Raw genomic sequence first — 16,435 nt, 5'->3', positions numbered from 1 at the left:
GAAAGCACGCAGAGCCCGACAGCAGAGATTGAGAATGTGCAGCGTGGCCGTGTGTCACAGGATCATGGAGGTGTGGCTCAGAGCAAGGGCACCGCCTGAGGAAAGTTCCTCCAGACAGACGGCACGAGGAGGTGGGACACAAACTGCCCCGTGGCGCATCAGAGGAACATTCTGGGCTGGAAGCAATCCTCTAAATGAGAGACAACCAAATAACACCATTAGCTAAATACAACAAAAGGTCACTCGCAGAGATAATATATTGTGTAGAATATACAAAGCCACCAGCAGCAGCAGCAGCCATGCATCATATAGGACAGGATCTGATTAAGCTGTAGCATTACTCCCACAGTATGGAAGGGCAAGATGATCCCATGAGTCAGCTTTACATAACTGCAGGGTTTAGCTGGAGCTACTTACTGCACTCAGTGAAATGACAGCTGCTGAAAGAACACGCTCCTGCACAGTGGAACAGGCATCAAGGTGACTTAATCAAAGTTTTGAGGCTGTTTGACAGAGCGGGGCTCAGCGGTCGCTCAGTGAGCCCCGCTCGGGTGGCACGAGTGATAAGCCCTGTGCCCTGTGAGGCCGGTTCACTTGGCCGAGGATGTGAGCAGTCGACACCAGTCGGTTCACGTCCCACTGCTGCCGGCGGCGACCCATTCCTCTGAGTCACTGCGCCGCAAAACACTGGAACGCCATTCAGAGCACACATGCCTCATGGATGATGACCTCTGACCACCGTGCTCTGACGGCACCGAGCGGCATGTTCTGATACACAGCAGCCGTTAACCCCCCCCCTCCCAGTTCAGTGCACATGTTTAAAAAGACCCTCGTGTGAAAAGACCGTAAATGACCTCGCTGGCAAGTGTGCTGCAATTAATAATGCTCAACTAAATGAGCTGCTGTCAGCGGTATCTCTGTGAATGCCCACGTGGCACCACTCGCCCCGGCCTCCCTTGCCGAGCCGTGACAAAGGCAGTGTGTTATCAGAAGGGGAGAACCGTCCGTGCCTTATGTGGGTTAAATGGAAATCCCACATTGTTTGCCAGAGCCGATCATTGTTACGCAAATCCTGCTGGGGCAACACTGATAAACGACATCGCTTTGTGGCACTCGTGCAGGCTTTGTGTTTTGAATCTCACACCTCTTGTTGTACACAGTGTTTTCTCTGCACCACAATGTGAGCAACAACTTCTTGGCTCATGAGTCAGAGTTTATTTTCATATTGTTAAGGTCATTTTTTACCAAGTTGTTTTCTAGGTAATCTGGAGAAGTACTACTGTCATGTAACAATGATGGAGATTGTGAAATATCATAAATAAAAACAACTCATAGATTTCACAAAGTTGAATCCCACTGAGGTTTTGAATCATGAAATATTTAGATGCTGTGGGATGATATGAAAAAGTTTCACCACATTTATGTATTTGTTTTTTTTGTGAAATTCATGAAGACAAAAAATAAAGAATTAGAATTTCAGAACATACCGCTATTTTAATGTACATGTGTGTTTATAAAGAGAGAAAGAAAGTTGAATTGAGAGGGTGTGTGTGTGTGTTTTGGTGTGTGTGTGTGTGTGTGTCTCAATGTCTTTTTGTTGAGTGTATGTAGGGCTCCATCCATCCCTCCATCCAAACCGCTCGTCCTCTGAGGGTGGGGGGGCAGCAAGAGCCAATTCCACATGGCCTGCGTTTCTTAAACACCATTCACGCCAATAAGAAGTGTCTAATTAACCCCACTGTGCATGTTACCCGGAGAAAACCCACACAGTGCTGTGAAGCTACATTGCTAACCACCAAGTGTTATGTGCGTGTGTACAAGTTTGCGTGTCGTGCAACCACAGGAGATCACGTCATGTCAAGACTGAAATTGTGTCTCTGTCACTTTAGGAACATAAATTGTGTTAAATAGAAACAGACCTGAGATTGTGAGGTTTGTAAAACAGAAGGAAGAAAAGAAACACGTGTTCAACGTAATGAAAAGGGTTCAGAAGGAACATGTGTGTGTGTGTGTAGGTATAACAGACAGCTCCATAACGAGACCAGACCAACTGTGTGGGTGGAGAGAGAAGATTCACTAGTTTGTTCCAGCTTTCACCTCAACACATTCACCTCGATGTCCGGCTCGAGCTTTGACTTTGATCCCAGTTGATGTGTTTGTTTGTGTGTGTGTGTTTGTTTCTGTGTGTGTGTGTGTGTGTGTGTGCATGCTCTAAAGAATCTGTGTATTTGAATCTGCATGGGTTTTGTTTATTTGCTGCTGTGGGGACAATATAAGTCTCGTTTTTATAATGTGGATGATCTGAAATGACTGGTGGGTAGTTTGTGTTATTACTGGGACTATTAGGTGCGACCTGATTAAATCTATTTCATCTTGCACTGTTTTATTCTTAGTGAAATAAATCCTCTTGCACGGCTATGATCAGACTGGTGTGTGTAGACAGTACATTCACATCTGTTCTGAAAATGCACATTTCTATCAAACTAAATATTTCACATTGGTGTTTCAAGGATGACTTAAAAATAAGGTAACGAATAAAATATGGCATATTTAAAATACAATGACATTGAGTACCCTTTAAATCTCGCGTAAAGTAGTAACAGGCTTGACTTAAGTGCTTAAGTGTAAATAAATGTAGGTGTAAATTTAGATATTGTCTTTTTCCCATAACAGTTACTGTTCTCATTCCAAGTTTCCATGATTTAGTCCAGACAAAATACAGTCATGTATTTAATACGTGGTTTAAATACATTTTAAAGTCGAACAATGTACATAAAACTCCTCATTATCTAGTTTTTACATACAATATTAATACCACATATATTCGGACTGGTTTGGTTTTAATGAACTAGACTTTCCCGTGCTTTGTTGATGCTCTCTAAAACCTCGAGGAAACATCCAATATACAAAAACACTGCGATAAAAACAACGTCTCAGTGTTTGCTCTTCCCTGAAGGAAAAATAAAGTTAATTTAGCACATGAAGTTATCACTGAGACTCAGTTTTAGAAGCAAAGCTGGGAGTAAAATGTAGCTTTGTTTCATTAACAGACTGATAGTCAGTTCATAGCAATATAAAGTTTGCTGTTTTTTAATAGCCTCCTGAGTGTGTTGTTGTTTTTAAAGTGGAGAGGAGGAGTAGCTCGCTGCCAGGGAAGGAACCGAACTATATTTCTTCCCTTATCAGAATGGCTTCAATAAACAAAGGCTCCCAGGCTGCAGTCGATGCTCTGGTGTTGGAAAAAATGCTCATATTGCATAATTAGAAAAGTGCCACTCCGAGTTGCTTGTGTGCGCTGGCATGTCCGACGCCACAGTTACTCACGGCAGGATGAAGAAATATGTTGAGCGCAGCCACTTTATTTCCCAGAGGCTGATCCCGTCCATGAGCTTCATCATAATATTGCATGCCAGACTGCCAGGCCCTGGATGACTTTGTAAAATCACCTGACAAAGAGCGCTGCCTCACGGGATGACGCGGCCCTCTGGGATGTCACTCCCACTGCCTCAGATTAACACTGTGTCAAATGCTTTTGGCTCTGAGGCCTTTTTTTAAACCCATTGGGGTGCACACAACCACACAAGTCCCAATGTTTGAAAGTGTACCCAGGTGTTGCATGACATGTCTGTGTCAGATGCTTCTTGGGCAGAGGCGGATTTTTCTAAATCAGGGGCCACAATTAACACAGAGGGGCCAATTGTATGTACAACATCAATGCACAACTCCTGCTTCAGTAAAGTCATTCCTAATTTACTGCTAGCTCTATAGCTCTTATTAGATGTGTCAGTATTGTTAGTAAGTAACTTTTTTTAAATGCTACTGAGAAGCGAGGGGAATTTCAGGGTTCAATCAGATTTCAGCCGGGGCCAGTACCCCCCCTGGATCCATCCCTGGATCCGCCCCTGTTCCGATAATGAAGCCACACATTAACCTGAAGATTCATTCCTGAAATGTTGTCGCACAATACTTGAAGATGAAGCTGTACCCTGATGCTGTCAGAGCTCTCGAGACTCCAGACATCTGCATCTCATCAGTGCCTAAATTGAGGCGCGATAATTTGATCACATCACAACATAAAAACACTCCTCAGAAATATCAACTCAGTATCCATTAGACCTAAGCCATGTGGTGTTCACAGGTGTGAGTAAAAGCACTTCAGATATAATTGCGCCGGTATATCATTATGAGTTAATAGCAGAGAAATTCCACAAGTGGCCCCTTGGAGATAAATCTCAGGTTATCTTCTGAGACTCCGTGGCGCTTCCACTTGAAAACTACTACGAGCCGAGTTGTATTTTTTTGCACTTCTACAGGTACATGTTGTGTATTTAAACGCTGAGAGGCCTTTGATCTTCACGATAATATTTGGTCCTTGATAGCGGGGTTAAGTGCTATCTGTTTTCTTGATTTTCGCTCAAGGGCAGAGTTTTATTCTGGAGAAATGTTTGCACAGTTGACTACACATTCATCATCAATGGAGAGTGAAGGACAAACATAACCCCCCACGAGGATCAGGCGACTCCTCGTGTTCATGTTCCCTCTGATGGATTGGTGGATTTGCAACAGCAAATGTCTGAATGATTTTCTTTTCTTTGGTGGAAACAGGTTTGTGCTGCAGTTGGGGAAAAGGGCTGGTTGATGAGAGCAGTGAGACTGGAGCTGACGAGCAAACTGGTGCAAATTCACAGATTTGATGTTTTTGGTGAATTTTTAATAGCAATTCTTATTTGTATGATACAAATATATGATCAGCCATCTGCTAGCAGCCAGCTAGCTTAGCACTGGAAAGAAGTTAATTGAAAAAATCTAGTTTGTATGATTTATTATCATTTAGACAAATAATAATGTATTATTTCAAATGACAAATTAACATTGTATTAAACTCCGGGATCATAATGGCAATATTAAAGATTTCACTACATCCCAATACTCTTCTTACATATATTCAAGCTGCAGCAAATTGCACAAACTTAAAACATGTAACAAGATTAATGTTTTACATCAACATCCATTAAAAAACACTCCGTTATGTGTTAATATGAACCATATTGATACTATATATCATTTTATACAATAATATTGTCTTTTGCACACTGTCTACATATTCTTACACTCATAGTATATTATATTATCTATTGTATAGTCGAATACTTATATTTATACCTCTACTATATATCATATCATATTATATCATACTCTTTGTATATTCTTTGTATATAATATTTATACATGTGTATTATTATTATATTTACTATTATTATATATACTGTTGCTGCCATTATTACTATATACTGCTATTATACTGGTAGAATTACTATCATATATAAATATATATATTATGTTATATTATATTATATACTATATATATACTGTACTATATGTATATACTCTCTAACAATAACATCACCATCATATCATCAGTACTATTACCATCATCTTGCCACTGCACCTTATCTACCTATTTATCTTGTGTTCCTGTTTTTTTTATTCTTTCTACCTCAATATTTTTTATTTTATTCTATTGTATTGTATTTTATTGTATTCAAATATACCTGCTGCTATGACGACTTAATTTCCCTCCGGGGATGAATAAAGTAATCTATCTATCTAAAAACATTCCCTGGGAAATTTGTGAAAACGTAAAATAAAACCTGCCTTTCTCAAATGTTAAAGAAAGAGGAACATACAACATGGATCAGTCCCATTGACCAGACCAAGACTAAACTTGAATGTCTCATCCTTCCTCCAAGTTTTGTGGAAATCCCTTCAGTCGTCTCTGTGCAATCTGCAAACTAACTAAACTAATGACGGATGAGAATAGAGGTTAAAACACAAGCAGCAAGCAAAACATTTTCTCATTCACACAGCGTCGGTCAGCGAGGTAAGCCATCATTATCGTTGACAACATTTTCAACCTTTTCCGACTGTTTGAAATGTTGCAGGGGTTTTAACAGGAGTAGCCCCGGTGAGCTGGTGGATGAAGAGCCGCCGGCAGCAGGAAGCACCCTTCCAACTTGTCAGCGAGGTAATGAACTCCTATCACTGTGCCCCGCTGTTCGCAGACTCGCGCCGTGTGGTGCATAACATCACATCACGGTTGCTGAATGATTGGAAATGATTGCTTGACTTCTTCACTTTTTTTTGCTGCCCTCAGAATGTTGTGCCCTGCAGAGGTGGGACCATGGTTGTGTAGGTACATCGGAAGAAAACAAGAGCGGAGAGGGAATGAGCCTTTAACAATCACAATGAGTGAGTTTTTCTTCAACTACTGAGTTGGGGTCATAGACTTTATATAAAGAGGTTGGGTTATGGATGTGAATATGGGAAAGTGTGAATATATCCAGTTTGGTTCAGTGCCAATTTGCCTTTGGAGGTAACAGGCAATATTTAGGGGCTTCCGGTGTGGACAGTGGATATCTGGGACACGACTCCGTTTAGCTTTTGTCAGAAACTGTTTACAGTCCGATTCAAACTTTTCTTTACACAAAACGCACACAACGTTGTGTACCAGTTGTAGCTCCGGATGACATTTTGCCAAATCGTAGCAGCGATTTAGGATGCGTATAAGTTAAATAGCCCATAGCTGATGCATTTTGGTAAATATATATTCTGGAAACAGATTCTTTAAATTCACCTGCGAAGTCTGTTCAAAAAAGTGGAAGAGCAGCTCAGCACAGACCCCATCCCTGGTGTTTGTATTACTAAATGTTTACCCCACAAGTGAATATAGAAAGTAAAGAGCATAACTCCTGGAATCTAATCTCCCACAGTGCCCTCGAGTAGCACTCACATCAGGCATCATCACCTGGATTTACTGCGGCGCCTTAATGAAGATGCGACCGAATGAAGCGGAGGTCCTCGCCATCTGAATCATAATAGAGGTGATCTACTTTCGGCCACAAACTGTCACGTGACCAGCAAAGCGTCTCAGCATTCCCTCTCCGTTTGACCAGATGTCATTATCCAGGAGATTTACCTGCCGCACAAGAAATTGAAGACATGCAGAGCTCCCAAAGCCCAAAGAGGATTTCTGAACGAGTCGCAGAAATGTCCCAAAACACAGCGGTGCCACCTGATTATAGTTTAAGAAGCCACGTATTTCCCACCATGTCTTTTATCCCCAGAGCGAGAACATGGGACACGGTGTAGGTCTGTCAGTGATTTGCATTGTGCACAGAAACATCCTCCCCTGCTCAGTGTCCTTGTTCTCGATTCCTTTGAGTTTGATTATACACATTGTTCGCTGTTCGTTTTAGGGAGCGTTCTACACTGCACAGTAATATACACGAGAAATATCTGCATTTAATCAGAAGTTATTATTTGAAATCCCTCAGAATAAATCAGGCTTTACATTTCAGCTCAATTTCCACTCTCCCGACATCACATCATTCATTCATACAATGAGAAACTCTTCAATTCTGATTTTTGAATTATAAGGTTTAGCATATATGATAATAAGCTGGTTTTCGGTTGATTGCATTGAGTGTTATTCTTAATAAAACGTAAACCTAGAAATATATACAGTCCCTTTACATATATATGTATATAAACTTAAATTTTCTTTGTGTAATATTCTGGATTATTCACTTAATGGAGTTTTAAAAAATCTACTAAATTTGATCCGACATATCATTAAAGTGTCATGTTTAGATTCCTGGTTTTGATTAAACTTCTAAGCTATGGTGTCAAAAGTTTGTTTTCACATTTGATCTGGTAGCGAGTGTGAGGTGTGTCAGTGTGGGAGACAGGTTTGCATGAAGCCTCGTATCTCTCCAAGAATTATAATGGCAGTAGTTTGTGTTGTTTATCTCCACCTTGTATCCAGGGATGCAAGGAGGAGGTCACTGTATTTATGAACATGAGTTTCAGGCCAGAAAAGCATGAATATATTCGGGGTCTAAGATAAGAATCAAACAGTCTCAACTACCTCTATCTTTGGCTTTGTAACTATTTAGGAGACATTAGTCGAGTTTTGACACATCCTGAAAGGAAGCTTAAATAAAACCTGGACCCAGATATGCAGTATATTGGATCGTGAGCCCTTGCCATCTGCCCTGTGCTGTTTTGAATGTGCCGAAGGTTCCAGAAGAACAAAAACTCTCAGCCTTCACGCTTTAGCTTCCCCAGAGATGTCAAGCTCATGTCCGGGGAAGAAGCTATACGAACAGAATGCAGCCGAGGACATACAGTACTGAATTGCATCCCTCAGGATGTGTAACATGCTCACCACAGACGATTTCCTGCAGTCAATCATTGGTCTCCAGCATTGTGACAGTATAAGGCTGTTTGTGTAGGGGCAGAGAAAAGACTCTAACCCTAACCCCAGAATCATGGATGGTTACCAATGAGCGTATACAAAAGGGACTTCTAAAACGGAATAGTTAAGAGACTGACATTTACTGGGTGGAGAGATTTTATATTTTTCATTTAGCTTAAAGGCACCCAATAAATGTTCACTTGCAGTTTTAATCCTGTGTCTCGAGCTCTCATTATTTTATGTTATTTCTGTTCCTGTAAAACACACTCATCCTGCTCTCAGGGGTATTGTAAAAATGTGCCCAATAATGATGTTTTCTTACATTTGTTTAGTCCCTGCCAGTGGAACTATATTTTGCAGGTCACTAACCAGTGCAAAAGAACATACACTGTCCGATTCATTGGTTGAATCCACAGGCGCAGGCGAAGGTGATGGCAAAAAGTCCCCGACAGCAGAAACCAGTCCAGTGAATATTGGTTCCATGAACATTTATTTGATCGGTTTTGTTGTGAAATGAAAGTGGAGTATATTGCAGATTTCAGTCCAAATATCAGTAACCTGTAATTTCCAAAATGTTATTCTTAATCTAAACTCCTCCCAAACCTAGTTATTGTCATACACTCCTAAATAGAACAAGAGAAATCCCGGGTCAAAGATAACTATGACCTATTGAATTGTGTGTGTGCGTGTGTTTATGTGTGTGTGTGCGTGTGTGTGTGATTATTATATTCACTTCCACATCCCTTTTTCTCATCCGTGTGTCATAACATATCACTGAGCTGTACCGTCCTATGCACTACAAGCTGGGGCTCCATACCATAACCTGATGTGACATGCAGCAACACAATGCGTCTATTGCACATGAATAATAGATACTTCAGATAAAAGCATGGATTCTTTTCAAGAAAAACAACAGACTGAATAAAAAAAACTTGAAGCTCTGAGGTTAACATTTGTTTGTTCTCTACCAGGCTCTCCTGAAATTCTACTTAATTTACTTAATTAGAACCAACGGAGCTGAATTTAATTGCGATTGTTAGAGTACAAATATCTGCAATATCATAACCGTGACCCAAGGGAACGGCTGGAATAGGAGAATGTCAATTTAAATCAAAATAATGCTCTGACTCACACATTCCTGTGCCAAGTGATTTACGACTATGTGAAGAATAGTATTCTATGGCTGAGGCAAATCCTTTATTAAAGGGAAGGTGACAGTGTTCGAAACATAGAAAAGGATGAGGTGTCTCTGATATTTTTGTTTTAATGTAGACGTCTGGAATTCTGAGATATCCGTGCACAATAGAGGCTCCTGGGACTCTTCCTCACAGAACACAAGCTGCCTCCATTGTCTCTAAGGTCAATATTTACATTTACACAGAATTAGGTGACAGCGGTGAGGATCACATTCTCATGCAGGGTTCCAGTCCCATGTGGTGACTTTACAGATTACGGGCAAAAGGACCTGAAGACCCAATAAACAGAAACATTTTAAATGTGATGAATAGAGGAAAAATGTCCATAATACAGTCAATACTTTGACAAAGCAAAATCCAGTATTTTCCTGTGTCAGTATGCAGACTCAAAGTAGTCATACTTGTACAGAAAACACTAAATGTTGAAACCAGAAAGGAAAAGATATTAGTACTTTAACTAAAAGCAAAGTCATAAATAGTAAACTGCAGTTACTTTAATTTGTTTCCTTTGCATGAAAATAAGGTACTTTACCTATAAGGCCAACCGCCTAAATGACCTGATACGTCATTTATCGGCCCCAGTCTTCACTTTTGTCGTCCATCTTTCCAGACAATATTTGATGTGTAATCAAACACACAGATTTTGCAGCAATGCCACAAAACTGATACGATTGTAATGGCATAAGAACTATAATATAATATATAAAATAAAGATACCAGTTCTAAATAAATATTTATATGAATGGATTGTTAAGGCTGATCTGCTCATAGTGTTTACAGTTTGTGTTTAATACCAAGTATTCTACCACACTATAGGCAGTGGTCTGATCAGGCTGAACAACATGGCCAATAACGCTTGTAATGATTGATACACACCAGGATGCTCTTTGTCTTCCTGTTCATCCTCCTCCCCTCCCCACCTCTCACTGCACTGCTCTACTCTGATTTATACTTCCACAATTTGGCAACTGGTGTTTGCACCTGTGAGTTGCCATTGCAGCCGACTGGTAATTAAGATGCTGCATTTTGAGCAGCCGCACTTTCCAAAGCCGTTTTCAGACGTGCGGGTAAACTCAGTAGAATTGGCTGCAGAATGTTTACCCCCAGTTTGACTTTCACACATGCACCATGCAGCGGGAGGTTTCCTGCAGAGACGCGTTCACAACGGCAACAAATTCTGTTAGAACAGCCGGGTGCAGCATACAGAGGTAAGAAGTGACACATTAACTCCGCTGCAGAGATCACGTGATTTTCTTGACAGCACACAGACACCGGTGTCGGCTCTTATCACCACACACTCTCCAGTTGGTCAGTGTCTTCTATGTGTGTTTCAGTGCTTTTTTCATCCCCTGCTGTGTTCACAAATTGACTTAGTTTGGATTTCTGGAGACATTATACTCGGAGGCCAGGCAGAATGTCCTGTAGAAACTGCGGAGCATCTCGTTGGAACAATTGCATTCACACGTGCACCTCCACTGGATAATATGGATCTGGGCTGCAAAGTTCACTGCATGTCTGAGAGCAGCTCAAGAGATTTCAGTCACTAGGGTAGAAGCTGTATCTCTTTTTGTGGTCATCAGTTACAAGCCCATCTGTTGTGAGATAACATGCATGTATTCTTTTCTTTCACGTTCTTCAGATATGAATCAGTGTGATAAATATATGCAAGTCGACTTTCATTTCAGGGTCAGATTTATTTTTTCATTTCCTGTTCTGTATGTATGTATGAATTGAGATGGGTCCACTGATGATAATAATAGGCCTACAGTTCATTTCCCTGCCGTTGCCACAGCTCTGTGTTATGTAATAATGTCACAGTCATTCTCCCTCCTGGTTGTAAAAAGTAGGTTACGCCTTCGCCCCACCCACGACCCGTCACATTTTAATGGTTATTTGCAGTAAATCCTCCATTAATCTGCATTTTCACCCCCAGAATTAAATTTAATCTGTTAATCTGTAATCTGACTCTATCAATATTTAGAAAACATTAGAAATAGACGTATCATTTAAAATAGTATTTGTCTATTAGTGATAATGCAATAAATTCATTTAAAAGCTTCAGCATGCAAATTAATATAATTGAATATTTAATTTGTGCAAAGTGACTGTGACAGTCATTTCCACAGGGATTAATCTCCATGATATCATGGTTCAAAACTGGGCTCTGTGGATCCGCCATATGCTGCATTCAATGTACGGAATGTGCGATTTACAGAGAGATTAGTGGGAAAGAAGAATTAAAAAAGTATAATATCCTCTATAAATATTCAAACAATCCACTGACTGTGATGGATGGATGAACGACTGGATAGAGAGATGGACAGTTGTATTGTGCTGCCTCAGTAGCATCTACAGTAACACTGTCTTGGTAAAAAATAAAGAAAGACAGAGATGTCAACTATTTTCATTACAAGATTTCCTCAAGAATTCATCATATTGTTAAATAGAAAACTACTTTTATTAACAATTAACAATATTAACAATTAATTATGTGACTTTTGTATTATTGAAGGTTTGATCATAGAGACAGGTCCACCCAGGTTCGTTCAGCTCCGAGGAGACTTCATGTTCTTCATCTCTTTTTGGTTTTGCTGTTTGCAAACTTTCGTTTCACCCTCATTAGTCCCACAGCTCTCTACCTGACACACAGCTGACGGACACAGTTTCCCACTTCACTGGCTGTTGAACTATTCAGCAGCTAAAGAGCCAGATGTTTTCTTCTTGGTGGAGAAGAAAACAGGAACTAACTACTGCTCTTAAGTACATTTATCAGATAACCAGTATTTATATTATTATGTGTATCGTACACAATCATGTTAGTTAGCTCACTTCAATCCATAATTAAGTACCTTTCCATTCACCTGCAATATCCTGTCTACAAGTATTTAATGCTGCACTGCTCCTGGTCATAGTTTAAGTGAGGCTGAGCACTTAAGTGCTTCTCATTTCTCCCCTGCACAAACTCCACTTGGCTTCGACATCCACCAAATTCTCCTCTTTTCCCAAGACATCAATTGTGTGTCAGGCTCATACTTAAAACTGTCCATCTTCCCTCTGAGCCCCGGTCCATTAACACTCTGCTGCCGTCCCTATAATCTATCTCAGCACCTGTTTCAGATTCCACTTCTCCCTGAGTGAAGCTTTGAGAATGACTTCAGAAGGGTCAGTAATTTAACCTCCCTTTGCCGGAAGTCTGATGGCACACAAATACGCTCTGAGGCGACCGGCGTTTTTTTGTGTGGCTAACAATGACGCTGAGAGAGAAAAGTGAAATCCCCCCTGGGAGCAGAAGTGAGATGCTCACTTTGCACCCGCAGCTCCACTTCAGCCAGTTTGAATGAATGTTGGTTTCTTTCTTAAGCGAACAAAGTCCATGCTCCCAAAAAAAAGAAAAGTTTTAATTGGATATTTATCGTGGAGACTTTCAAATTCCTTTCTACCCTCAGTCTACCGATAGACTCGGGTCCCTGACAGTGGAATATTGGTCTTTGAGCTAATCAGCTTTGTTGAATACCTAATTAACGTTATTCATGCCCTTACACTGTCACCTCCTCTTGTTTGTCAAAGGCTCGATCAGCGTTACTGTTTTACAAATCCACTTCCTCCAATATCCGGGATTAATCCCAGACATGTAGCCGTGACTACAGTTGGATAGAGGTGCTGACAGAGCTGCTGACATTAATCTGGATAATACAGCATCTCCCTCGATCCTCACCCCCCCCTCCTGCAAATTGAAGATGCATGCACATTCACAATCTTTACGATATCAGGAATTATAATTCTGTCATGCTGGCAATCAATTCCCTCCAGCCCCCAGCCCCCTTTCTTACACATTGCCTTCATAGTGCTAAGGACATTTATGCTATGGTATGTACAGTAATGGCAGACACAACAGAAAATAGTCCTGATATCAATGTGTGCATGTTTAACCCCTGGCGTAAGAAACTGAGAATATTCAATGCATTTCTAATGTCCCCCTGTAGGGACACTGGATGGATGAAGCTATAAATGCAAAAACAAAATATAGGAAACACAGGAAATGTCAAAAGTTAATCCACAAAATTGTACTTCTTTTTCTAATTGTCTGTACAGTTGTACAGTTTGGGTGTTGGCGTGCTGGACAACGTGCCGTTTGTATTAATCATGTATTGTAATTATCCAATCAGTTGAACCCATGCTGCCAACAAATACATTTTCGACTCAGTGTGAACTCTGCTCTGTGATTGGGTCAAATGTGATTCAGCAAAAATATAACCTGAACCTGACTTTTTCAGCACCACACATCTTCTGTACCAGTGCAGCCGTACCAGACTAATGTTTTCACATTTACAGGAAGAAAGTGAATGAGAAATAAACAAGCTGTAAAGGCAAAACTCAATTTGACACCAAGTGGGAATAAGGGATCAGTCTCTTAACTGTCTAATTATGCAGGTTTTTGCAGCGTGTTATGTTTCCTAATTGGCTCGACTGAGCTCAATAAAAGGCAGAAAGCACAGACTCAAGACCAGGATGAATCTTTAGGGGTTTTAGTTAAAAAAGGATCAGGATTTGAAACTGGCAGGCTGGAGATCAGAGCAGTCTGGAAGCGAGGCGAGCAGACTGAATTGATTTGTGGGAGAGCAGGTCAGGAAAGCTGTTTCCCAGATTGTTTCCCCCAAATGAGGCAGGCTGACAAAGACCAGACTGGATGCGACCAGTTACTGTCTGAGGCTGGCACAAGTTCCTAAGGCACAAGCACTAGGCCGAGACAAAAGACGACCTATTACACTTCCAATCTTGGGTATTCATACTGCACACGGCCACAGTTTCAGATATGGAAGTGAGCGTATTAGTTTTTAATCTGTATAATCAAAAGCTATTCAGTTAATTTGCTCCAGGCACATCATGCCCATCATTGAAGTACAGCAACCTGCCAACAACCAAGTTCAAACCAAGGTTTGGGAGCTTTTGGCGATAAGGGATGATGCCATCAAAGCCCCCCCCCCCCCCCCCCCCCCGCTCACTGAATGTTCTGGACTTCTTCCTGTTGTTTTGAACACGTCTGACTCTCCTCTCCTGCTACGTTCTCCACATATGAAAGACAAACTCCAGAAAACCCCTGAACCAGACTTTAGGGTCTTCTTCCAGAGTTCATGTCTGAAAACCGCTTCACTGTCAGATCATCTTATGTTAGATTGACAGTATATGATATAGTAATGTTGCCACACTGATTACTGAATGATGATGATGATTGTCAAGTTATGGTTATAATGAGTTTCATACAGCGACGTATTCGAAGTCGGTCTTTATTAAACCTTATTAACAGCAGAACACCCGTGTGCATGTTACCGGTCTCACCCAGGTCTTCCTTCACATCCTGTTACTACAAAATAAAAGCATCCCTTACACTATTATTCCATCATACCACAATGATTACTCTTCAGCTGGCGACTGATGATTCGTTGACTGATGATGAGACCTGGCTGTGCAGAAGATCTGGCAGGAGCAGCTAATCAGGAAGTGACGCCCACGTGTCCCACAGGACATCGTGAATGAGGGGACAGCAAACACAAGGAGGGGGATACACCAGAGGAAAATGGGAAAAGCGGGTGAAATAGCCAACTCCCTAAAGACGTCTCCTGATGCCGATTCAAAAACGAGCAGGGAAACCTTTTTCTATTTGAGTTAAGTTTCTAACATGGACATTTTGTGAGGATTTACACAAACAGTTGTCCCACATCTATTCACGTCTGTCTCCTTCACTTTGCTCTTCAGTGACTTCCCGGCAGGAGACAAGTGGCAGCGAGGGACAGGAAAGACAAACGGATTCCCACACAGCAGCTGTGATCAGGGAGGGAAACGATGCCACAGCACAAGTGGAATATATTCTCTCCTTCTTTTAATAAAACAATTTAAATTAGATGACTTTCTTCGGTGCATCCTTCTGGGCGTTAATCCAAACAGATCACGTAAACTTGACGGGGAAAATTGGCTTAGTGGAATCCATGTAACAGCTCTAATCAAACCATAGTGCAAATCGAATTGTTCTCAGTAACCCGGCTGCATCGTGCATGTAAATGAGATTAAGATTTAATGTCCTGACCCTTCCCTGGACTTAATTTAGTTTTACCTTTGATGAGAGATTTGACATGCAGCGCTCTGATGTCCCTGATGAATGGAGACAGATTTGTTGGCTACTTCCACCCCCTCAACAACAGACATGCTGCTGGATTTGCAAATAGGCTATTTACACTAATCAGTCAGCCTGGCAAGCAGCCGGATTGTTCACAGATGTACAGTAGCCGCAGCACTGACCCTGTTGTGCAGGAGGCGAATCATTCCCTGCCACTGCCTCTTCTAACCAGCGCCCGACTCCAACGTAGTGACGATTACCTCCATCACCTGCATGACGGGGTGCACCCCGCCACACGTTACCAGGATATTTCCCTATGAAGTAAATCCCTCCGACTTCTGTGACATTCAACACAATGCACAAACCATAATTACCACATTAGCTGTTTCATCATACGTGTGAAAACAATTTGCATTGAAATGATGCACTCACGAGCATTGTCCTTGAACCCCCCCCTCCCCCCGGACAATATTTTGTATGCAGAGTGGCACCTCATATTGGAAATTCAATTAAGAGTGTATTTGCTAAAACTACAACTCTGGTATACAACAAGCACAAGAGACTTACTAATCAGCTTTTATGCCTCGAGAGATAACGTTGTCAATCTGATTCTTTAGAATCACGTGGGCTCAGTCTGCAGCGCACACAGGAGGTGACTCCACGCCACTAACTCACTGCACTCCTTTCACACCTTTGCCAGGAGGTTATAAGGTGTTTGCTGCACATTATAAACCAAAGACCGAAAGTAAAGAACTTTTCAGTGCACTGACGGCTCTTGTTATGTGCTTTGAACATGCAGAATCTAATTGGTTCTCTATGGCTGGTTGGAGGGTGCAATTAAATCCCCGGCTCAATTTCTGTGATCTGAAG

This window comes from Pleuronectes platessa, chromosome 13 (assembly GCF_947347685.1).
Source record: "Pleuronectes platessa chromosome 13, fPlePla1.1, whole genome shotgun sequence".
Taxonomy (NCBI): Eukaryota; Metazoa; Chordata; class Actinopteri; order Pleuronectiformes; family Pleuronectidae; genus Pleuronectes; species Pleuronectes platessa.
Note: the sequence above shows the minus strand (reverse complement) of the source record.